The sequence below is a fragment of the Triturus cristatus genome, chromosome 8 (genome assembly GCF_964204655.1).
Source record: "Triturus cristatus chromosome 8, aTriCri1.1, whole genome shotgun sequence".
Lineage (NCBI taxonomy): Eukaryota > Metazoa > Chordata > Amphibia > Caudata > Salamandridae > Triturus > Triturus cristatus.
Genome location: NC_140591.1, coordinates 205,494,537 through 205,513,428, shown reverse-complemented (window position 1 = coordinate 205,513,428; position 18,892 = coordinate 205,494,537).

Sequence of the window (18,892 nt, the reverse complement as noted above, 5' to 3'; positions counted from 1 at the left end):
ACAAGAGCTGGACCCCTGGTCATGGGTCCAAGGGCCTCAGGCCCTTGAGAGGGAAGAGAGGCGAAGTAGAACCGCTAGGTCCTAGAGTGGGGGGGGCATGCGGGCTAGCGCCCTGTCTAAAAGGAGAGGGAGGGAGTGTGAGCTGCGTCCCCAGGGGTTTGCCACCCCACTCCAGAGATTGGAGGGTTCCTTACAGGAGCACTCGGTGGGAGGCCTAGCGCCTACTTGCCAGCTGTGAAAGGAGGAACACCTAGAGTCAGGAGGGCATAGGGCGTCGGTCACCAGAGCTCCCCCGGTCCTGAAGTTTGTGGGTGCCATTCCTAAATGGCAGGCACAGAAATCTAAATGGAAGGTTAAGAGAGGGAAGTATCCCTTAGTGGGAAAATCCAGGGACTGTGTACAGCCCGTAGGGCTGGGTCCCCTAGGAGTGACCAGGGTACACCCACATATAACCTGGAGGACAGGATAACTGGGAACAGTGTCCTGACTGATGGTCTTCCAGGGATACCACTCTGGGTGGGGGTTGGAAAGGAGCCAGCACCCCTAGAGAGGCCCCAACTGTCTGGAAGTACCCATGGAGTGGCATAGTTGGCCCAGGGAGTTGTGACCAAGAGAATCCCCTGGGGTCAGAAAGGCATAGAACCGTAGGCTGTCCCTGTGGTAGCGGGCCTGCGTCCGTGTTCTATCGCTCTAAGCAGGGAAGTCCATCAAGGTAGTTGATTGGTCTACCCTGGCTTTTGGTTGGGAGAGGGTTGTGTAGGACTTGGCCCTTTTTGGCTAAAGTCCCTAAACTTTTTGCTTTCCCCCTAGACCTTTTTTCTGACATGGTGTTGCTAACTTAGATGCTTTGGACACTTTGCCACTGGTAACCAGTGTCAAAGTGTAAGTGTTCCCTGTATAAAGTAATGGTAATTGGTTGTCCATGATTGGTATGTTTGCCTTACTTTTAAAGACCCTAGTAAAGTGCACTATGTGTGCCAGGGCTGGTTATGCAAATGCTACTAGTGGGCCTGCAGCACTATTTGTGCCACCCACACAAGTAGCCTTAAAAAGGGAACTCAGACCTGCCATTGCAGGGCCTGCACGCAGTTTGTGAAACTGCCATGTTGTTCTGTCAAGTGCACTCACTTGCCAGACCTTACCCTTCCCTTTCTGTGCATCTAAGACACATCTATGGTAGGTCTGGGGTCTCCCCTGGACAGGGTGTAGTGCATGGGAAAGGTAGGACATGTACTAAGGTGTGTGTCATGTCTTGACAATGAAATAATCTCCATTGCGTTTTTCACTGTGGAAAGGCCATCTTGCACATAGGGCAGAATGGGAAGGCTGGGTAATATGTTTTCCAGCCTATCTTCCCAAAGGCTTAAGATGGAAAGGTGAAGTTTAGTATGCCTGAACTTACAATGTAATAACACATCCTTTTATGTAGGTGGTTTTTGTATTGTGTGTTCAGAACCCACACTATTAAAAGTGGCTGCGTTTTTGTGCTCTGACATTTCTATGTGTCTCTGTCTGGCTGTGAATTGACTGTCTGGATTTGAAAGCGATAGGATCTGGGGAATTTCTTGACCCAGGGGAGGAGGTGAGACAGCAACAGGATGACCCGCATCTGGAGTGTAGGGGGAGGAGAAGCCCCTAGAGGTGAAGAGACCTGGGCTGCTGCTATAAAACATTTGTCCCATCTCCTGCTGAGTGATTGAGAATCCAGACCCCTGAGGAAATATGAATTTTATGATCAGTTATGTCCCCTATCGTAGACCCCAACGGCTCCATGTACATGCTATAAGTACATGTATGTTCCCTCCTGCTCCAGTTTTGAAGACGCAAATATATGTGCGTCCACCGTCAACATGTCCTCTTTCAGACCCGCCATAAATGGGTCAGATATTCCATTCCTAAGTATGAAAGGCCACCGACTTTATATGGTTCACTTTCCACATTTTACAGATTCAGGCGAGTAGGCCCCGAATTCTGTCATCAAGCCTTTCCTGCCTTCTGCCTCTGAAAGCTCCAGTCTGAGCCTGCATCTGTGACCATGAACTTTGTCCTACTCCCTGCGCGGCTAATGGAGCCTGATCCAGCCTGTTCCCTGCCAAAAAACTGTATTTCACCTTCAAGATTATCTGCTTCGCTCCTCACCCGATGCATTCCTGTCTAGTAGTTTAGGTAAACATTCCTCCAGCTACCGTGCAAAGGGGCCAGGCCTCGCTGTCCTCATGCAAGTAATTCATAGCCCCGTTACCATGGAATATTCCTACCCCTTCGCATCTAGTGTAGACACTTAGACGCTTGTACACGCACTAACAGTCAGTATAGAATAGATTCTATCCTAGAGACCTTTCCTTTTGGATAACACAGTTCTCTAAACATAGGATATTAGATATGATTTGGGATTAGGTTGACATAACCCCAGACTTCTGTCTCCACATGTAGAGCTAAATGTCAAGTCCCCTTCACCCTCTAGTTGCACGTCAATCACACGTCATGCGGCTGTGCACGCATCTCTGCCAAATATTTCTGCTGACATTGCAGGATTCTTCTATGGATCCACCCATTTGTGACATCATGTTTAATGACGTATTTTAGTTACACCCATGTTTACGCCTCTATTGATTACGTATACACAGTTTATCTGTATTATCAGCTGTTACGCCTCTTGCATCTGTTTCACTGTAATGCATTTTCTATAAAACTGCTCATCTGTCAATAATATATGCGCCCTTCCTTCCTGAACTCTCGTGGTGATGGAATAGAAGGCCCACAATTCGAATTGTGTTCCTTTGTATAGGAATAAAGCTTTTTAAAACCTCTAATACCACGGATTCTGCCTCTTATATTTACTGAGTTATTCTTAAGAGACTTTACCGCATAAAAAATAGTACCGGTAACGAAATATTTACCACATAAATTGGTGCCCGAACAGGGACACTTTCTCATCTCACGCGCCGGCGGTGCGTTGCAGGCCCGGTCTCCTGCCACAGCTGAACGGACAACTACGCGTACCCACAGGATTTCCTGTATCTCCCTCCGGCCGAGCGGGGGTGACTGAGGCTGCGATCAACACCCAGACGAGGCGGTGAGAAGTGCGAAGTATCCCGACCAGAGCCTAGCTGAGAGAGCAAGATCCGAGGTATACAGAGACCCACCAGGTTCCGAAGTTCCGAGTCCAGTCAAGTCGAGTCCAGTCCGGTCCAGTTTCAGTTCCGTTCCGAGGCCTTCCGTTCCGAGCTACCCGGTGAGTACCATTACCGGGGAGGCACTTAACGTGCACATAGTCTGTGCCGGTCAAGACGGGTTTGGGTACACAAATCCGGTCTGCACTGTTTCAGCAGTGTATCTGTACTGTTTGGCAGTATATATAGTATGTCTTGCATATAAATAAGTATTACCTAGTGTCAGTATTATGTCAGTAACTAGTTTTCTATTAGTTATCATTGTCCGTTAAAAACTGTTAAATGTTAAATGTTTAAAAAACGTTCTATACATTGTGGTGTGAATGACTGTTCATTATTGTGTTTACTGTATTAAGTGTGTTCTAGTAATAAGGTCTAAAAATGCCGCTCTTTTCGAAACTAAGACAGATCAAAACTAGAAAAGGGGTACTCGAAGAAGCTGTTCCCATTCCACCTAGGGACACTCCAGGATACTTTATGTATCATAAGCATGGTCTAGATGCCGTATTATTTCTTGATTTATGGGTGGATTACACCAAAGAATTACCAGAGAGTCAGAGATGGCCCGCAGCAGGGACCTGGGATGCAGATTGCATCATGAGAGTAGAAGAAGAATTATGGAAAAAGAAAGCCAGACAGTCACAGAAAGATGCCATTGAATTATGGCGTAAAGAATCATACAGACGTACAGAAAAAGCACACAGACAGGAAGAGAAAGGTAGAGAGAATTCAAATAAAACTCGAGAAAATCTATTACTTGAGGAAGGTACCCGAGTAAACTCAGAACAAATAGATAGACAAAGAAACACTCTTATGAATGGTATGTATCCTCTTCTGGCCGAAGGGTTACCCAAGGCTACCCCGGAAATACCAAAAGATTTAACTCCTCCATTGCTCCCAATAAAAGCACATCCCAAAACACATCCCAAAACAGCAAAGGACGTTTTCCTTTCCTCTTATTTAGATGACGTAGCTCCCGAGTATGCTAATGCCATACCGCACATACCGCTTGCCGATGGTGTTCAACACCAAGAGCATCCGTCTGTATCCCCGCAACTACAAACTCCTACGCAAGTTCCCACAGGTCCGTCCGTTTCTACAGTTTTTCCCGCATCCACAATTTCTATCCTACGTCCAACGAATCCTTTCGTGCCTAGCGCCTCAGATGGTGCTACAGGAGGTACGACAGACATGTTTGCCACCCCGCCGCGAAATAAACAGACCCTTAGAGATTTAGCACTCCAACGTACACCCCAATTAGCGACATCCGACATGTTTAAAGAACAACTTGTGGATTGTAGATACGACCCAGTACCAGGTAGACAGGATAAATTGCTCATATCATCACTACGTATAAGACGAGCTACATTATATTTAATGACGATACCAGGAATGGGTGAACACCTAGACGAAATATATCGCTTTGTCCAAACAGGGCAAGGTCCAGAAAGTATTAACGAAGCTATGGAATATCAGAAAGTGGATGTCCAAAGACAACTACTACGTTTTTTCATAAATTGTGTAATTAGGAATCAAGACAGGCCCGGGGCAGATCACGATACCATGCAGAGACTTGTCAAATGGGGTCAGAACATATCAGAAGAGAAACACGATAGACAGGCGTGTATAATCGCCATGAGTCGAAAGATCCGCAAGGAAGTAGAACGAATACATAAAGAAAGACGAGAAACAGACAGAGTAGAATCAGAAGAGGAGGAGGAGCAAGAATCAGAACAAGTCGAAACAATAGCTTATGTAGGTAGAGGAAGACCCCATAATAATACTAGAGACTTTAACGACCCGATACGTCCAATACGTCCAGGATATAATAGACATTTTCCAAATCCTATGTTAAATACAAAATCCCCCGAACACCTATTCCAAGCCGTTGATAAATTACTCCGAGATCGAAGGGGGTACCATATGCTCGATTCCATGGACGAACAAGAATTAGCTAGGTCAGCAGTACTATGGGCTGACAGTCCCAGCGACTACAATGATGATGTACTTGCACACACGTTTCTGAATCTTGACCCATACGAACAGCGTTTAGCTAGTACATACATGATTCAACACCTCCTTATATTATATAAAAGTCAACACTCCGATCCAGGACCCTTACCTGACATATTGACAGAACTGCTCACGAACATATGGAGAGGGTCAGGTACTGATTTGATTAAAGAGATTCTAGAATTCCGAAACCAATATTTAAATTTCGTATGCCCAGAACACGTTCCAGTTCCCATCATGGGAAGAAAAATGTATCACATAGATAGACAAAACCCGTTACGCGAAGTACACCCAATCAGAGGTGACGGTAATAACTTTACACGCGTGTTTGTGTACACGCCTATAAATAAACTAGAATTATTGGAAATGAAGAAAGTAGTACCCAGCCATGACAAGGATCCAGCAGGTTTCCACCGTGAAATAAAGGACATGTTACTCATGGGAGAGTATACCTACCCCGACATTATGAAAATATTAAAAGTCCTATTACCCTCTGGTGTTTATGAGAAACTCAAAGAAAAGGAATGGGAGGTGGGAGACCAAAAGATAGATTGGACAGCATTAGAAAACGAAGAAAGGGCCCGAGCTGCAGGAGCAGGACTTGGGGAAAAGACTACAGCACTAGCAGGACTACTAGTGCAGGTATTGCCACGTTTATTAACTACGAAAAAGGAGGACTGGGGTGCAATCTCAGCCTGTAAACAAAAACCAGATGAAGACACTAGTGATTTCTATTCCCGATTTGAAAAATGTTTTGGTATAAATAGTGGCATAAAAGCCAGTAGTGAGTCATATCCGCATCTGTTTGTGACAAAATTAGTTGAAAATTCTCTGCTACAAGTCAAGAATAGAGTATTGAAATTCGAAAGTACCTGGCAAGGTAATACCCCATCACAGATGTTACAGATGTTACAATATCACCACAATAGAATTAGAGAAGAACAAGAACATGAACAAAGACGTATGAAAGATACAAAAATGAAAATGCTTGTTGCCCAGTCAGTCCCAGTTACTGGTCATCAAAAGGGTGATTCCGCAGGTCCTACAAAAGGGACATGCAACTATTGTAAACAACAAGGTCATTATATACACGATTGTCCAGTCCTGAAACATAATATTGCTACAGGTAGAACCCAGGAGGGACCACGTCCACCTAGACAGGATCAGAATCAACAACCAATCCCTCAGCATGCACAACCTAGGTTAGCTCCGCAACAACTAGCTCCGCAACAGGGAGCTCCACAACAGACCGTAGCACCACCACAAGCGCAGCCTATTGCTGCAACACAAGCAACGACACAACAGATGTATCAGTATGCACAAGCAGATTATCCCGATTATCAGCGATACTCATGAGACAGCCTAGAGAGGGAAGTTGGCTTACCCCTTATTGAGGTTCCTGTAGACCAAGAGGGACCTTATGTACATAGTGAACTATTAGGGGAAGACAGAAAGTTTTTACTTGATACAGGGGCAAGCAGAACAACTATAAGACGCAGTGAAGTTCCAGGGGCACCCCTCTCAGGCTCACAAAATATTTCCCTTGGATTCTCAGGAAAACCTATAATAAACGACGTAACACAACCTCTTCCACTTACGATTGGTCCATTGACACGTACTACAGATTTATTGCTTACTAAATCATGTCCAGAAAACTTGTTAGGTATAAAAACATTGAAAGCTCTAGGAGCTATAATATGTTGTTCTCCGGAAGGAGTACGACTATTTTTACGTGACTTTAAAGGTCACTACGTGTCCAGAGACATGGATCACCGACTGCAGAATTTACCTACACATTTATGGGCACAAGGCCCCACTGATGTTGGTTGCATGAATATTACACCATATCGTGTCACATTAAAAACAGGAGTAATACTACCACGAATACGACAATACAAATTACCACCCAATGCTGTTGTGGCTTTACTGCAAATCATTGACGAGCTCATTACACAAGGAGTACCGACTCCAATGTATGTAATTCCCCGATAATTCCGATTCTTAAAAGAACGGATCCAAAAGCATCACCAGTATATCGATTAGTTATTGACCTGCGCGAATTAAATAAATGTATTGTACCACAATACCCTGTGGTCCCAGATATCTCGTCATTACTAACAGCTATTGATTCAGAAGCAACGTTCTTCACTGTAATTGATCTCAAGAATGCTTTCTTTAGCGTCCCAATAGATCCGGAAAGTCAATACTTGTTCGGGTTCAGTTTAAATGGACGAAGTTTTAAATTCACACGCGCACCTCAAGGATTTACAGAAAGCCCCAGCATCCATAGCCAAGCACTGAAACGAGAACTCGACAGTATCCACATGCCAGTTAACACTGCCCTGCTTCAATATGTCGATGATCTGCTGATCACCGCCCGAAGCGAACCTGAATGTGAAACAGCGTCACTGACGGTTTTACAATTTCTGGCCGACAAGGGGCACAAGGTGTCCCCTTCTAAGCTGCAATTCTGTGTCCAGCGAGTTGTTTACCTTGGGCACTCGCTGTCCAAGGAGGGAAGGCAGCTTACACCCGACCGTATCCAGTTAATCACTAACATGCTACCACCCAAGACACAAAAAGAGGTACGGGCTTTTATAGGCCTCACTTCATACTGTAGGCAGTGGATCCCTCAATATGCATTTCTAGCAAAACCACTCATCCAGTTAACAACACAGGAGGCAGCCACATCGACTGTCCTCCCTTGGACACAAGAACATACACACGCCTTTGAAAGCTTAAAGAAAGCTTTATGCCAAGCACCTGTTTTAGCAACACCATGTTACAGTAAGCCTTTTACACTCTTTGTTACAGAACGCGAAGGTACTGCCTTGTCAGTACTCACTCAGGAACAAGCAGGATCACACAAACCATGTGCTTATTTCTCTAGTACATTAGATCCAGTAGCTCAGGCTCTTCCTGCGTGCCTGAAATCAGTGGCAGCAACAGCTTTAGCTATCAGACAAAGCGATGCCATAGTGTTAGGACATCAATTGACAGTACAAGTACCACACGCAGTAGAGGTTCTCTTGAACCGCACACAAACACAACACTTGACTATAGCGAGACTCACCGGTTACGAACTGACATTGTTTCAGCCACACATAGAAATCAGACGTTGTAATACATTAAATCCTGCCACACTGTTACCAGTGGGCGGAACAGATCCATTGGCACATGATTGTGTCGAAGTCATTACTATCACGACGAAACCCAGACAAGACTTGACAGATATCCCTTTGTCAGATCCAGACTTGACATTGTATGTAGATGGGTCATGTATGAGAACAAGTACAGGAGAGTTAGTGGCCGCTTACGCAGTCACAACAGACACTGAAGTCATTGAAACAAATCGTATTAACACTTTGTCAGCTCAAGCAGCAGAGCTCATCGCTCTGACACAAGCCTGTATTCAAGCCAAAAATAAGAAAGTCAACATATACACAGATTCACGTTATGCATTCGGAGTCGTCCATGACTTCGGCGTACTGTGGCGAGAGAGAGGTTATTTAACTTCTCACGGTGCCCACATCCAGCACGGACCCCTCATTCAAACCCTATTAGACGCGATTCATCTACCTACTGCAATATCGATTATGAAATACAAAGCCCATACAAAAGTTACCGATATCATTTCTCAGGGTAATGACCTAGCTGACAGAACAGCTAAACAGACTGCTCAGAATCAGACTCACACAACTGACATGACAAAGACAATAGTTCCGACAACAACACATTGCATGACAGTTAAGGATCCCGCCCTTGATGTAATTGACATACAGACACATGCTACACCAGAAGAAATAAAGAAATGGACTGAATTAGGAGGGATCCACACGGATCAAGGATGGATGACGAAGGAAAAATCTATATGGTTTCTTCCCGACTCCATGGTCCAAGTTATCATTAATACAATACATAGTCCAGCGCACCTAGGAAAAAAAGCTATGCTAGACAGCATTCAACACATTTGGTTCAACAAACACCTGCGAGCAGCAGCCAAACAAAAAGTTCGTACCTGTATGATATGTTGTCAGTTCAATCCAGGTAAAAGCATCCCCGTAGAGCAGGGTGGATTTCAACTTCCCGATCATGCTTTTGAAGTCCTCCAGATGGATTATATCCAGATGGAACGATGTCGAGGATTCAAATATGTCCTCGTAGTTGTCTGTGCTCTTTCCCGTTGGACAGAAGCATACCCGGTTTCAGATTACACTGCTCCGACTACTGCCAAACAGTTAGTTCGAGAATTCTTCCCACGGTACGGTTTACCACGTGTTGTCTACTCAGATAACGGCCAGCCGTTCTCATCCGAACTAATGAAACACGTTTCCCTTTTGTTAGGCTATCAATGGAAATTCCACTGTGTCCGGCATCCCGAGGCCGCAGGTCTCGTGGAACGCCATAATCAAACTCTGAAAATTAGATTGTCCAAAATATGTAGGGAAAAAGGTGTCGACTGGATAGTAGCCTTACCAGTTGCGCTCTTTTACATGAGAATGGTAGCACATTCTCGAACAGGGCTATCCCCGTATGAGGTGATCTTCGGTAGACCACCAAATATGTGGGGGACGCCTATACCTCGCAAAATAACTGATGTTGACTGTAATATGCTTATGATTACAATGGATGGTATCAGTTCCTTTGGGTGAGGGGGAACACAGCCACTAATTATGTGGTGTTATAGAGAAGAGGGGTAGTCTCCTGGGATAGGTGAGTGTGTAAAGAAAGAGGATGGTACTCCTTGGTTTGGTACGTAGTGCCCTCACACACCCTTTCGAGTGTATAGCATCATCATCGGGCAATGTTGCTCCTCGTGGGGGTGGCGCTGCAGTCCCTCACGGGCCCCGAGGGGCTCTCTAGTGGAGATCTTTTAGGAGTTTGCCACAGTGGTGAGTGCGGGTATGTGGGAAGAAAGTGTCAGTGAATGTGAATTAAAATGGAGCAGGAGGCCCTGTCAATTTTATTCGTAGGACCCCTGCTTCAGAGTAAAAGTCAACGGGGATGGAGATGCACGTATGTGCCGTTATGAGAGGGGAAATTAAAACAAATATATTCCCACTTCTCTCAACCCGAGTGTAAGTGTGATAAAGTGTGGTTTAAAAAAAGGGGGTCGACATGTTTCGCGCTACAGATTGGTCCCTAAGGGATCCTTAGCGCTTCATCAGGACCAGTTGAAGAAGGAACCCAGGGATCAGGAAAAGACACACTGTATCCCTAGAGAGACCTGATTATGGTAATGATTGGAAGGACCCGTTCTTGTACTAAAGTCCTGCGGTACTGCCGGTATGCATACCGGCAGTACCGCTGGACGGGTAGGTTTCCGGTTCCGTGAGGGCAGAACAGCACTTCACAGCGCGGTACTTCCGACGGAGCCCTTCTCAGACGAGGGGAGGGCTGAGAATCAGGACTTTAGTACAAGAACGGGTCCTTCCAATCATTACCATAATCAGGTCTCTCTAGGGATACAGTGTGTCTTTTCCTGATCCCTGGGTTCCTTCTTCAACTGGTCCTGATGAAGCGCTAAGGATCCCTTAGGGACCAATCTGTAGCGCGAAACATGTCGACCCCCTTTTTTTAAACCACACTTTATCACACTTACACTCGGGTTGAGAGAAGTGGGAATATATTTGTTTTAATTTCCCCTCTCATAACGGCACATACGTGCATCTCCATCCCCGTTGACTTTTACTCTGAAGCAGGGGTCCTACGAATAAAATTGACAGGGCCTCCTGCTCCATTTTAATTCACATTCACTGACACTTTCTTCCCACATACCCGCACTCACCACTGTGGCAAACTCCTAAAAGATCTCCGCTAGAGAGCCCCTTGGGGCCCGTGAGGGACTGCAGCGCCACCTCCACGAGGAGCAACATTGCCCGATGATGATGCTATACACTCGAAAGGGTGTGTGAGGGCACTACGTACCAAACCAAGGAGTACCATCCTCTTTCTTTACACACTCACCTATCCCAGGAGACTACCCCTCTTCTCTATAACACCACATAATTAGTGGCTGTGTTCCCCCTCACCCAAAGGAACTGATACCATCCATTGTAATCATAAGTTATAATTTTTGGGAGCATTGGTTCAGGACCTTCTCTAATTAGCTCCTAGTCCCCCCCTCTTCATTTTGTGATTTGTGACTGTAATATGCTGACAGATTACCTGGCTTCCTTGATGTCTGCACTACAATCTTGTCGTTCACAGGTAGCCGCAGCTTTTCCCGATAATACTGAGGTGAAGCCCCATGACGTGGTTCCTGGTGACCTGGTTTTGGTCAGGAATTTCGACCGGAAGACCCAACTGGATCCTAGGTGGAAGTCGCCTAAGTTGGTTCTACTGACTACAAGGACTGCCGTGAAGATTAAGGGTCGAAAAGGGTGGTTGCACTCGAGTCATATCAAGAAATTTTATGGACTACCATCCAGTGACAATACTGAACCCTGTATTCCCTCACAGACAGACTCAAAGCTCCCCTTGGTTGAGAAATCAAACCCAGAACTTTATAAACTAAAATTGAGGTCTAGTAAGTCAGACAATTTGATTGTTTAAGTCCTCTCCAAGGTGAATCGGTTGAATTTGTCTCTGACATGTATCCTCTAGACCGGAATAGAGAAAGAAATCATCAAATGCAGCTGAAAAAGCATGCGTATTGTAAATCACTTCGTAGTCACTGCACAGTAACTCTATTAATTTTGTTTTTTCTAAATCTTCTGATCATCGTTTTCAGCGTACTATTGCATATGTATTATCCTATTTCTAAACGTGCTTACAATGTAACCGCAGAACATTCTTTTAGTGAATTTCCTCCGCATGAGTTGTCCTATAGATTTGCGCTGCGCAACAACACATTCATTAGTATGTTACATCATTCCCATCAGCCCAGCAATGCCACAAATTGTTGGATATGTGGCCGACTCCCTCCCTATCAAAACTATAAGTGAGTTTTGCCCCTCTTTCCATATCCGTTCACACACAATGGCTCTTGTGGAGCATGGTTTAGTTTGATTAATTCCTTAGATTCTAATTCCGTAGTTTACCAAGACAACTGGGTGTGGGGAAACCTGAACCTAGTTTTGCTTAAAGTCTGCTACCCTAACAAGGAGGGACTTCCCAAAAGAACAGGAACTGATCTAGAAAATGAAGTATATGGATTAGGTAATTTTACACTTAACCTCATGATCCTGAACGTTGAATCTGAAGCTACACCAATCTTGCCCGCCATGTCAGTATTCCCAGTGAAAGGGGAATTATGTATAAGAAAGAATGGTTCCATACACATGGGCCATAGTAAATGCACCACTGTAATAAAATTCAGTGATCAAGGCAAGTCTACATTTAGAGCTTCCCATCATTCCTACTTCATATGTGGCCAGACCGCATATATATGTCTACCTTTAGATTGGGATGGTACCTGTTACATAGCATTCCTTCTGCCACCTGTTTTCCTAGCCCCGCCTGATTATCACAGAAATACCCATTTAGTACACAATAGACAACAGAGAGATCTCCCAATTGTCGATTACACTGAAACAGCATGGGAAAAATACACAGATTTCAATAAAGGTTTCTTTCCATATATAGGTACAGTCACTAATAGTAAGCTGATACGTAGATTAACCAGAACCCTTGAAGCAGTAGCGAACGAAACTATTTCCGCCTTAGGCAATTTAACAGAAGAGCAGTCTGCTATGCGGATTGTTGTGCTTCAAAATCGTCTTGTCCTTGACGTCATCCTGGCCGATAGGGGCGGAGCTTGTAGGGTCATCGGATCAAGTTGTTGCATTTTCATACCAGAAAATTCACCGTCAGTATATAAAGCCATAACTCGCCTTCATAAGATTATAAGCCAGATACACCAGAGTCCAGGCACATGGACTTGGTCCGGTTGGTTCTGGGGCGTGTTGTCAGCCTGGGGATGGAGAATCCTATCCTTCCTAGGTATTGGCTTTCTCGTACTATTCAGTTGCTGCTTATGTCTACAATGTGGGCCAGCGATTTGTGGTCTGTGTGCCACATCGTGTATCCCACCTCCAAGTTTTCATTCAAAATCTCGGAAGAAGAAAGAAGAACAAATGATGCTATATGAACAGATCGATGGATTGATGAAGATCGATATCTCCTGAGGGTCCGTAGGGGACAAGGAGGGAATGAGGAAATATGAATTTTATGATCAGTTATGTCCCCTATCGTAGACCCCAACGGCTCCATGTACATGCTATAAGTACATGTATGTTCCCTCCTGCTCCAGTTTTGAAGACGCAAATATATGTGCGTCCACCGTCAACATGTCCTCTTTCAGACCCGCCATAAATGGGTCAGATATTCCATTCCTAAGTATGAAAGGCCACCGACTTTATATGGTTCACTTTCCACATTTTACAGATTCAGGCGAGTAGGCCCCGAATTCTGTCATCAAGCCTTTCCTGCCTTCTGCCTCTGAAAGCTCCAGTCTGAGTCTGCATCTGTGACCATGAACTTTGTCCTACTCCCTGCGCGGCTAACGGAGCCTGATCCAGCCTGTTCCCTGCCAAAAAACTGTATTTCACCTTCAAGATTATCTGCTTCGCTCCTCACCCGATGCATTCCTGTCTAGTAGTTTAGGTAAACATTCCTCCAGCTACCGTGCAAAGGGGCCAGGCCTCGCTGTCCTCATGCAAGTAATTCATAGCCCCGTTACCATGGAATATTCCTACCCCTTCGCATCTAGTGTAGACACTTAGACGCTTGTACACGCACTAACAGTCAGTATAGAATAGATTCTATCCTAGAGACCTTTCCTTTTGGATAACACAGTTCTCTAAACATAGGATATTAGATATGATTTGGGATTAGGTTGACATAACCCCAGACTTCTGTCTCCACATGTAGAGCTAAATGTCAAGTCCCCTTCACCCTCTAGTTGCACGTCAATCACACGTCATGCGGCTGCGCACGCATCTCTGCCAAATATTTCTGCTGACATTGCAGGATTCTTCTATGGATCCACCCATTTGTGACATCATGTTTAATGACGTATTTTAGTTACACCCATGTTTACGCCTCTATTGATTACGTATACACAGTTTATCTGTATTATCAGCTGTTACGCCTCTTGCATCTGTTTCACTGTAATGCATTTTCTATAAAACTGCTCATCTGTCAATAATATATGCGCCCTTCCTTCCTGAACTCTCGTGGTGATGGAATAGAAGGCCTACAATTCGAATTGTGTTCCTTTGTATAGGAATAAAGCTTTTTAAAACCTCTAATACCACGGATTCTGCCTCTTATATTTACTGAGTTATTCTTAAGAGACTTTACCGCATAAAAAATAGTACCGGTAACGAAATATTTACCACACCCCCACTAATCAAAGGAAGAGAGGTATCACTGGCAGGGAGGCACCCAGAACTGGTTTGAGCAGGGGCCAGTGTCTTCAAAGCTATTGAGGGGTATAACTAAGAGAACTGAAGCCCCTGAACTTTGGAGAATGGCTTGATCAAGTGTGAACAAGACTGGAGCTACTTTGTGGCCAAGAGAACCTTTGCCAAGGAAGAAACAACTGAAGAGACTGATGGATGTAAATGTAAATGTAGTGCATTTATATAGCGCTCCGCACACCCCCAAAAGGGTCTCTCAGGCGCTGTGCACATACCGCTGTGGAACCCTTCCTGGCCTTTCCCTGTGAAGTGCCCACTCTTGGGCACCCCCAAGGTGAAGCCAGGCATCCTAGCGCTTTTTGGGGCTGTTGTGGAGATTAAGCAAGCTATTGCCCAGAGTTGCAGAGTGGGACCCATGATTAGAATAGGCCCCGAGGCGAGAATTATCGGGTCCGGGGAAATCGGGCCCAAGACCCGCCGAGGCGGGAATTGAACCCTGGTCCGGGCCAGACCTCTGCATCAGGGTCTGCCGCTCTAACCATTGAGCCACACTTCTCCACATAGGATAGGATAGGACTGCTCTTGCTGTGTGATCTGGGGCTGGCCTGCAGTTTGCTGTTTCAACCAAGGAAAGGCTAAGGGGACTTTGCTGTGTGCTGTGTCCCCCTGCTTGAAGGACTTTGCGGTGTGCTGTGTCCTGAAGTAACTATTCCCAAGGTCCCGAAGTGAGCTGGCTCCCTGTTCGGAAACACAGGAACATAACAGTTTTCAGGAGAGTCTCAGCAGCGCTGTGTGAGCGCACCTGTTGCAGTCTGAGACCCTCATAAGGACTACCTGTGATCGTAGGCGCCTGGCGTCCAAATGAGTCTCAGTGGCACTGTGTGTGCGTGCTTTGTACAGCCTGAGATCTTCAGGAGGATCGGTCTGTGATCGGGGGTACCTGGAGTCCAAGCAAGGATTAGCGACATGGTGTGCATGTACTTTGTGCAGCCTGAACCCCTTTGTGAGGACTTTCCAGTGATAATGTGCACCGGAATCCAAGTGAGTCTGAATGCCGTTGTGTGCGGGTGCGTTGGGCACAGTGAGACCTTCGTGAGGATTTGCCATGTTATCGTGTGCACCGGAAGCCAAGTGAGTCTCAACGCCGTTGTATGCGGGTGCGTTGTGCACCGCAAGACTTTTGTGAGGATTGGCCTTGTCATCATGTGCACCGGAATCCAAGTGAGTCTCAAGGCTGTTGTGTGCGGGTGCATTGTGCACCGTGAGGCCTTTGTGTTATCGTGTGCACCGGAGTAAAGTGAGTCTCAGCGAAGCTGTGCATGTGATCTTCATGCAGCCAGAAACTCGTGTGTGGAGTGCCTAGTGATCGTGCACCTGGAGTGAAGGAAGATCCAGCAGTGCTGTGTGCGTGTGCTTTGTGGCAGCCTGAGATCTTCGTAAGTGAAGCGGCCTGGACCGGCAGTCCCGGAGGAGCGGAGTTGCCGACCCGAGCCGCAGTTGCCATTTCACAAAGCTGCATTGGAGGCCCAGCCGCTGACCGAGGAGAGGAGAGTGAGTTTGCACCCCCCAGGTAAGGTGTGTCGACTCCTGGGGCCGGGCGCGGGCTCGGAGGGAGACGCTCTTGGCCTCTGTCTTGTGTTGGCAGTGCAAGCCTCTGCTTCGGCTCGTGTCGCGGCCCGTATTGCCAAAGGAGTGGTGGTGCAGGGGCCAGAGTGCAAAGCTGCTCTTTGGGATTACATCGTACTGTGTGAGGGGTAACTGTGAGAGGCGGAGAGACCGCCTAGGGTCCGGTGATTCGGGCCTGAGTGTATTACGCATTATTCCATTTCTGAAGAACGGAGTACCTGACTGTCGTATTACACATTGCATCATTTTTGTCTAACGGAGTACCTGATTAGAGTATTACGTATTGCATTATTCCTGCATACCGAACTACCTGATTAGTGTATGACGCATGGCCTTTTTATCTGCATAACGAACTACCTGATTGTCATATGACGCACTGCATTGTTTCTGAATAACAATCTACCTGATTAGTTTATTGCACATTGCATTTCTCCTGCATAACGAATTACCTGATTAGTGTATATGCATTGCCTTATTTTCACGTATTGCATTATTTGATCTTGCAAAGTGCCTGATTGTTATGTTACGCATGACAGTATTATTACATTGCAAAAGTATCTGATTCTAGCATTATGACTGCATGATATGATTTTAGGAGTGCAGGAGAATGTTTAGACGTGCTCATTGATATCGCCAGAACTTACAAGGGCTGGCTGGCCTAACAACCGGCCAGGAGAAATATTACACAACCTCAGATGTTGGTTTTATATTGTGTGGTCTTATCGTATATCTTTTTACATAAAGTTTATACTCGTTTTTACAAAACTCGCGTGGAGTCTATTTGTGGTGTCATCATTGGGTTATTGTGAGTGTGGTTGCTAATACTTTACACATTTGCCTTGAAGATAAGCCTGGCTGCTCGTGCCAAGCTACTGAGGGGGTGAGCGGGGCTATCTAAAATGGTCACCTTCCTTTCCCGGACGTTGGAACGCGGGTCCCTACTTGGCCTAAGGTACCTACCTCAGCCAACCAGGGATCCCGGGTCTAACACTCACCTGACACATCGGTGGAGGTCTTTTCTTTTGGCTGCTGCGCCCAGTGAATGACACCATGAACACCTCTACCTCATCTTCGTCTTCCTCCTCAAGATTCTGCATTTGTTTGTGTACTGTTTTTGCAGCCCATTGCTTATCCTCATCCTCTTCAGCAACGAGCTTAACTTTTCCAAACTTCTTGTATTCACCCACTCCACCAGCCTGTCGCACGGCACTCGGAAATGCCTTCACAAAGTGATCCAGTTTTCCACAGTTCAACCAAGTTCTTCTGTTTTCCGGACAACCTCGAAGGGGGTGACTGGAGAGTATGCAGTTCCCACACACCTTTTTGGCTGTGGAAGCTTGAGCCCTTCCCTGTCCTTGGCTGGCCCATTTTTGGATGGTGTTTACTCACTTCTCCTTGTTTGGTGTAGCTGGTGTGGTTGCCAAGACTGTACAGGCCAGAACCGATTCCATCTCTCCAACCCAGGCGTCTGCTAGTTCATGTGATTTGCCCATTATGAGGGTTTCATCTAGCGGTATGCCAGGCTGACGAAGGATTTGTTTTCTCAAATTGGTGGACCGGCATCCTTATATCAACTAAGCTCTTACTTCTATGTGCTTACCGATGCCTGTACAGGTGCCAGGCAGTTTTCGCAGTCGGACAAAGGACATATCCACTGACTATCCTCTTGCTAACGAGATTGCCTTTGTTTGCAATGTTTGTAATTTGGATTTAGTTGTTGATTGAAATACCTGATTAGCGCTGTTACTGCCGCATCATAATCACTATCACCTGTATTCTGTAGGTCAAGAAACAGTTCGTACAACTCATCCCCTCCCATCTGTGGCATAGTTGACCTTTTCACTGTGCAGTCTGTTTTGCAGGATGTTATATACTGCATCATGTGCTCCTGCAACTTAGCATATGTTGGCAAGACAACACAACAAGTAAAGAAACTGATTACACAGCCCAAATCCCAAGTAAAATGCAAAGTGCTGAATGCACCAATGGTTCAACATTACATTCAGAAGGATCATGGCCAGAATGAGATACAGTGGACAATCCTGAAACACGTCAAAGGTAAAGACGTAGATAGACTGTTGGCCCGCTTTGAAGCAAAACTAATATTGAAGCTGGGGACAACCAACCATGGGTTGAACTAAATTATGGAAATCATGCATTGCTGCTAAAAAAGCTTCAACTATTTCCAAAGCTCCCTGAGCAAAAACACCTAGTCACGAGATGAACATGCTAACTGTTTTTAAAAAAAAAGTGATCGTGCACACCCATTCCTTTTTTGTCCCACGAAGAAACAGAAGCCTTTATTTTTTAACCCATGCACAAGTATGGCTTGCATCAAGGCAATAGACACAGACATGCGGCTAGCTCAATGGGAACATCTGACACATGCTGAAAGAGACAACGGAAACCACGCATGGCTGCTAACTCTTTCAACTACTATACTAGTTGTGCGAGTTCAATCCTCCAATCTTAAGTAAAACGGGACAGTTTCGTTCACAAAAAGTGACTGCACTCAGTTCTACCCCGCATTACCTCCAAAAACGTAGAAGCAAACTTCTTCAAATCTCAGTGCGGCACGTTCCTTACACCTAACATGAAAATTTCAATGAAAATCAATCCACCAAAATAGGTGTAATCCTCAATGTTTCAATGCAGCGTCGGCGTTGCTATAACCACGAATAACGAAGCAACAACAAGATCTACAAGATAGGAAGT